Source organism: Pseudophryne corroboree (genome assembly GCF_028390025.1).
Source record: "Pseudophryne corroboree isolate aPseCor3 chromosome 3 unlocalized genomic scaffold, aPseCor3.hap2 SUPER_3_unloc_10, whole genome shotgun sequence".
Taxonomy (NCBI): Eukaryota; Metazoa; Chordata; class Amphibia; order Anura; family Myobatrachidae; genus Pseudophryne; species Pseudophryne corroboree.
In genome coordinates this window covers 417,868-424,845 of record NW_026967494.1, presented here as the reverse complement: position 1 = coordinate 424,845, position 6,978 = coordinate 417,868, and positions in this window count along the sequence as shown.

Sequence of the window (6,978 nt, the reverse complement as noted above, 5' to 3'; positions counted from 1 at the left end):
CCCGCCCACGACCATCCCTCCCCATCTTCCTCCCATAATATGTGACTATATTCTGTAATATGCATGCACAGATAGGACTCCGGATCATACACCGGGAAGTTCTAGTGTATCATGGCAAAGAATAGCTCTCACCGCAAGAGCTGTCCTTTGGAAATTTCTTCATGCATACGCCATTATGCTTGCAAAGAATGGCAGGATATATATAAATATATATATAGCCTGCAGGATCAATATTGGTGTGGTGTGTGTGTATATATATATATATATATATATATATAAAAAAAATTTTTTTTTGCCTCTATATAGGGGGGCACCTGTATTTATATTGCCTCCGGGCGTCTAGGACGAACTTACGCCACTGGCTTTCTGTGTTGTCATAGTATATAGGTGGAGCGGCCTGTATTGTCATAGTATACAGGGGTAGCTTCCTGTGCTGTCATAGTATATAGAGGGAGCGGCCTGTATTGTCATAATATACAGGAGGAGTGGCCTATGTTGTCATAATATACAGGGGTAGCTTTCTGTGCTGTCATAATATAGAGGGGCAGCATCCTGTGTTGTCATAATATATAGGGGTAGCTTTCTGTGCTGTCATTATATACAGGGGCAGCATCCTGTGTTGTTATAATATACAGGGGTAGCTTCCTGGGCTGTCATAGTATACAGGGGGAGCGGCATGTGTTGTTATAATATACAGGGGTAGCTTTCTGTGCTGTCATAGTATACAGGGGGAGCGGCCTGTGTTGTATTTATTAGCAGTTTCTTATATAGCGCAGCATATTCAGTTGCGCTTTACAATTAGAACAGCAGTAATAGAACAAAACTGGGTAAAAACAGACAGACATAGAGGTAGGAAGGCCCTGCTCGCAAGCTTACAATCTATGGGGGAATAGGCATTGATACACAAGGATAGATGCTACCTGTTGCATAATGGTCCACCAGCTTGCTAGGTTCTTAATGGGTTGTATGATATGATCATCCAGCAATGAGATGAGGTACAGACTGAGAACTTAAGACTGAGCCTTGCGGTACTCCAACTGATAGAGGTAGAAAAGAAGAGGTAGAATCAGAGAAGTGAACACTGAAAGAGCGATTAGATAGGTAGGATGAGAACCAGGAGAGGGCCGTGTCCTGAAGACCTAGAGATTGTAGTATTTGTATGAGAAGAGAGTGGTCAGCAGTGTCATAAGCAGCAGAGAGATCTAGAAGAATGAGTAGTGTGTAGTGGCCTTTAGATCTAGCAGTGACCAGATCATTCACTACTTTGGTCTGTGCCATCTCTATGGAGTGTTGGGCATGAAAGCCTGACTGAAGTGGGTCCAATAAGTTGTGGGAATTAAGAATGTGTGTAAGGCGAGTGTAGGCAAGTCTCTCAAGTAGCTTGGAGGGACCTGGTAGCTGAGAAATGGACGGTAGTTAGAGAGTGTGTTTGGGTCAGAGTTGTGTTTGTTTAGTAATGGGAGTAATCACTGCATGCTTAAACAGAGAAGGAAAGATACCAGTAGAGAGAGAGAGATTACAGATGTTAGTTAAGGTTGGGATAAGCACAGGAGACAAGGTTTTACTGACCTGTGAGGGTATAGGATCAAGAGGAGAGGTAGTGGAGTAGGAGGATGGAAAGAGTGTTGATACTTCATCTTCACTTGTGGGATCAAATTAAGAGAATGTGCCAGAGGGTTCAGGTAGGGAATTGAGCAGGTCACTGGCTGAGGAACAGCGTACCATTCCATCTCGGATTTTATCACTCTTATCCTTGAAGTAGGAGGCAAGTTCTTGTGCACTGATAGTAGCTAGTGGGGGAGGTGTGGGAGGGTAAAGAAGTGATTTAAATGTATTAAAAAGTCGCTTGGGGTTGGTGGCATGAGAAGAGATGAGAGATTGGAAATATGTTTGTTTGGCAGTGTCCAGGGCCTGATGATAGCAGTGGTAGGTAGTCTTATATGTGAGAAAGTCACATGGATTCTGAGATTTACGCCACTGACGTTCTACTTTACGTGACTGTTTTTGTAGGTGTCTTGTTGATTTAGAGTGCCATGGTTGGCATCTAAGCCTACGTGGAGTGTGATGGGTAGCTGGAGCCACTTCATCAAGGGCACTCTCTAGGGTCTTGTGCAGGTGGGATACAGCAGTGTCAGGTGTGGTGAATGTAGAGATTGGTGAGAGCAGTTGTTGCAGGGAAGTGGAAAGTTGTTGAAAATTTATTTTGTTCTGCAGGTTAGAGGAGGCTTGCTAGGTTTTAGTGTCATAGAATTTAGAGTAATAGAAGAGATTGTGAAGGTGATCAGGTTGTGATCAGAGAGAGGGAAAGGAGTGTTAATGAATTCAGATCTGAGCAGAGCCTGGTGAACACAAGATCAATGCAGTGGCCTTCCTGATGAGTAGAGGTGTCAGACCATTGGGTGAGGCCCAGAGAGGAGGTTAGAGAGAGGAGTTTGGAGGCATGAACAGTTTGTGGAGTGTCAAGAGCTATATTGATATCGACCCATAATGATGGTGGAGATGTCAGAGGATAAGATGTGTGGGAGCCAGGCAGAAAAATCTTCTAGAAATTGTTGTTTGGGTTGCCCAGGGGGGCGATAGATAGCTGCAACATGCAGAGAGAAGGGGTTAAAATCCTGATAGAGTGATCTTCAAATGATGTGAATGCGAGTGATGGAACCTGAGTTAGAACAGTGTATGTGAAAAATTGGGACAGTAAGATTCCAACCCCACCACCTTTACTATTACCAGGCCTGGGGGGGGGGGGGGTGAAGTGGAAGCCACCGTGTGACAGTGCTGCAGGGGAGGCCGTGTCTGATTGTGTGAGCCAGGTTTCTGTTATAGTCAGCAGATTAAAGTTGTGAGATATGAAGAGGTCATGAATGGATGTTAATTTGTTACAAACAGAGCGTGCATTCCATAAGCCACATTTTAGTGACTTGGAGGGGGATGGGAGACGTGATATTTATGAGATTAGATGGATTTCTATATTGTTTTGAGATAGCTGAGTGTGAGAGGGACAGGTGGTTGGGGCCAGGATTTGGTGATATGGCACCAGCTAATAAAAGCAGAAGAGTGACATAAATATTGGTGGATGTTTGCGAGTGTTTATTCTAGTGGCCAATTGTGGTTGTCAAAGTACTTGTAGAGAAGTAAGTATAAAGCTCATGAGTGGTTAGAAGAGGGGAGTGGAGAATAGAACCTGTAATGTACACAGAGGGGTGAGTTTTAGGGTGAGTGTAGAATATGTTACATTTGGTGAGAATTCCATGAATTGAAATAAGAAACAGTAGTTTGATGAACATGCTGTGGTCGTTTGTGAGATAATTTGGTTTAAGTGGTGTAGGAATAAGTGGTTTAAGTAAGTTACCTTTCCTTGATGGTGCTCAATGTTTGTTCAACTGTTTTTTTAACTGTTCAGATAACACACTTCTTAATTCTACACTTATTAAATTCTACGCAAGCTACCCCCAGCAAGCTGACCCCTTCACATTACACAGTGACACCGGGGGACTTGTCTGGGTGATGACTGGAGAGGTGACTGCTGGGAATGGGACATTATACAGTAACACCAGGGGACGTGTCTGGGTGATGACTGGAGAGGTGACTGCTGGGAATTGGGACATTATACAGTAACACCAGGGGACGTGTCTGGGTGATGACTGGAGAGGTGACTGCTGGGAATTGGGACATTATACAGTAACACCAGGGGACGTGTCTGGGTGATGACTGGAGAGGTGACTGCTGGGAATTGGGACATTATACAGTAACACCAGGGGACGTGTCTGGGTGATAACTGGAGAGGTGACTGCTGGGAATGGGACATTATACAGTAACACCAGAGGATGTGTCTGAGTGATGACTGGAGAGGTGACTGCTGGGAATGGGACATTATACAGTAACACCAGGGGATGTGTCTGGGTGATGACTGGAGAGGTGACTCCTGGGAATGGGGCATTATACAGTAACACCAGGGGATGTGTCTTGGTGATGACTGGAGAGGTGACTGCTGGGAATGGGGCAATATACAGTAACACCAGGGGATGTGTCTGGGTGATGACTGGAGAGGTGACTGCTGGGAATGGGGCATTATACAGTAACACCAGGGGATGTATCTGGGTGATGACTGGAGAGGTGACTGCTGGGAATGGGACATTATACAGTAACACCAGGGGACGTGTCCGGGTGATGACTGGAGAGGTGACTGCTGGGAATGGGACATTATACAGTAACACCAGGGGATGTGTCTGGGTGATGACTGGAGAGGTGACTGCTGAGAATGGAACATTATACAGTAACACCAGGGGACGTGTCTGGGTGATGACTGGAGAGGTGACTGCTGGGAATGGGGCATTATACAGTAACACCAGGGGATGTGTCTGGGTGATGACTGGAGAGGTGACTGCTGGGAATGGGGCATTATAGAGTAACACCGGGGGATGTGTCTGGGTGATGACTAGAGAGGTGACTGCTGGGAATGGGACATTATACAGTAACACCAGGGGACGTGTCTGGGTAATGACTGGAGAGGTGACTTCTGGGAATGGGACATTATACAGTAACACCGGGGGACGTGTCTGGGTAATGACTGGAGAGGTGACTTCTGGGAATGGGACATTATACAGTAACACCGGGGGACGTGTCTGGGTGATGACTGGAGAGGTGACTGCTGGGAATGGGACATTATACAGTAACACCAGGGGACGTGTCTGGGTGATGACTGGAGAGGTGACTGCTGGGAATGGGACATTATACAGTAACACCAGGGGACGTGTCTGGGTGATGACTGGAGAGGTGACTGCTGGGAATGGGGCATTATACAGTAACACCAGGGGATGTGTCTGGGTGATGACTGGAGAAGTGACTGCTGGGAATTGCACATTATACGGTAACACCAGGGGATGTGTCTGGGTGATGACTGGAGAAGTGACTGCTGGGAATGTGACATTATACAGTAACACCGGGAGACATGTCTGGGTGATGACTTGAGGGGTGACTGCTGGGAATGGGACATTATACGGTAACACCAGGGGATGTGTCTGGGTGATGACTGGAGAAGTGACTGCTGGGAATGAGACATTATACAGTAACACCGGGAGACATGTCTGGGTGATGACTTGAGAGGTGACTGCTGGGAATGGGACATTATACAGTAACACCAGGGGATGTGTCTGGGTGATGACTGGAGAGGTGACTGCTGGGAATGGGGCATTATACAGTAATACTAGGGGATGTGTCTGGGTGATGACTGGAGAGGTGACTGCTGGGAATGGGACATTATACAGTAACACCAGGGGATGTGTCTGGGTGATGATTGGAGAGGTGACTGCTGGGAATGGGACATTATACAATAACACCAGGGGACGTGTCTGGGTGATGACTGGAGAGGTGACTGCTGGGAATGGGACATTATACAGTAACACCAGGGGATGTGTCTGGGTGATGATTGGAGAGGTGACTGCTGGGAATGGGACATTATACAGTAACATCGGGGGACGTGTCTGGGTGATGACTGGAGAGGTGACTGCTGGGAATGGGACATTATACAGTAACACCAGGGGATGTCTGGGTGATGACTGGAGAGGTGACTGCTGGGAATGGGACATTATACAGTAACACCAGAGGAAGTTTCTGGGTGATAACTGGAGAGGTGACTGCCGGGAATGGGGCATTATACAGTAACACCAGGGGATGTGTCTGGGTGATGACTGGAGAGGTGACTGCTGGGAATGGGGCATTATACAGTAACACCAGGGGACGTGTCTGGGTGATGACTGGAGAGGTGACTGCTGGGAATGGGGCATTATACAGTAACACCAGGGGACGTGTCTGGGTGATGACTGGAGAGGTGACTGCTGGGAATGGGACATTATACAGTAACACCAGGGGATGTGTCTGGGTGATGACTGTATCACTGTGTGTGTCAGGTTCCTATAAGGTGTCAGGATGTCACTGTCTATGTCTCCATGCAGGAGGGGGAGTATATAGAGGAACACAGGGGTCTGTACAAGGACGTGATGATGAAGAATCACCGGCCCCTCACATCACTGGGTAAGAGAAGACTGTCATGTATTGTACAGGGGAGAGCAGGTATGGGGCCCCCTATATACACACATCATCTGATAATCACATATATACACTGTACTCAGTCACTGTGTGTCTCCTACAGATGGGCCCAGTAACAGAGATACCCCAGAGAGATGTCCCCGTCCTCTGTATTCCCAGGATTGTACAGAGGAGAATCACAGGACCCCACAGGAGGATCAGGTAGGTGGGATTTAGGGTCTCCCGAATATACCAAAGTGACCATCACTATATGATCTGTAGAGGAGCTGTGTGTCTTATGCACTGATATTATACTGTTTCACCTCAGTTTAATCTGACACTATGCAAATGCCATTGTATTATTTTTTGGGTTATTTAGGTAGAACGTTTGTCTGATATAAAGTCAGAAGATATAGAGGGAGCAGAAGAGACGTATGTGACTGATATGAAGGGAGAAGAAGAGACGTATGTGACTGATATAAAGGCAGAAGATATAGAGGGAGAAGAAGAGACGTATGTGACTGATATAAAGGCAGAAGATATAGATGGAGAAGAAGAGACGTATGTGACTGATATAAAGGCAGAAGATTCAGAGGGAGAAGAAGAGATGTATGTGACTGATATGAAGGCAGAAGATATAGAGGAAGAAGAAGAGACGTATGTGACTGATATGAAGGGAGAAGAAGAGACGTATGTGACTGATATAAAGGTAGAAGATATAGAGGGAGAAGAAGAGACGTATGTGACTGATATAAAGGCAGAAGATATAGAGGGAGAAGAAGAGACGTATGTGAGGGGTGATCAGCAGTGTAAGGAGGAGGAGATCCCTACAGATATCAGCACAGGTGAGTAATAAACACTTATTACAGAAGTCACATATTCTCATTGCTCAGTCACTACAGCAATCTTTTATCCTACACCCTCCTCTGCCATCAGCCCTGTTCTCAGTTGGGT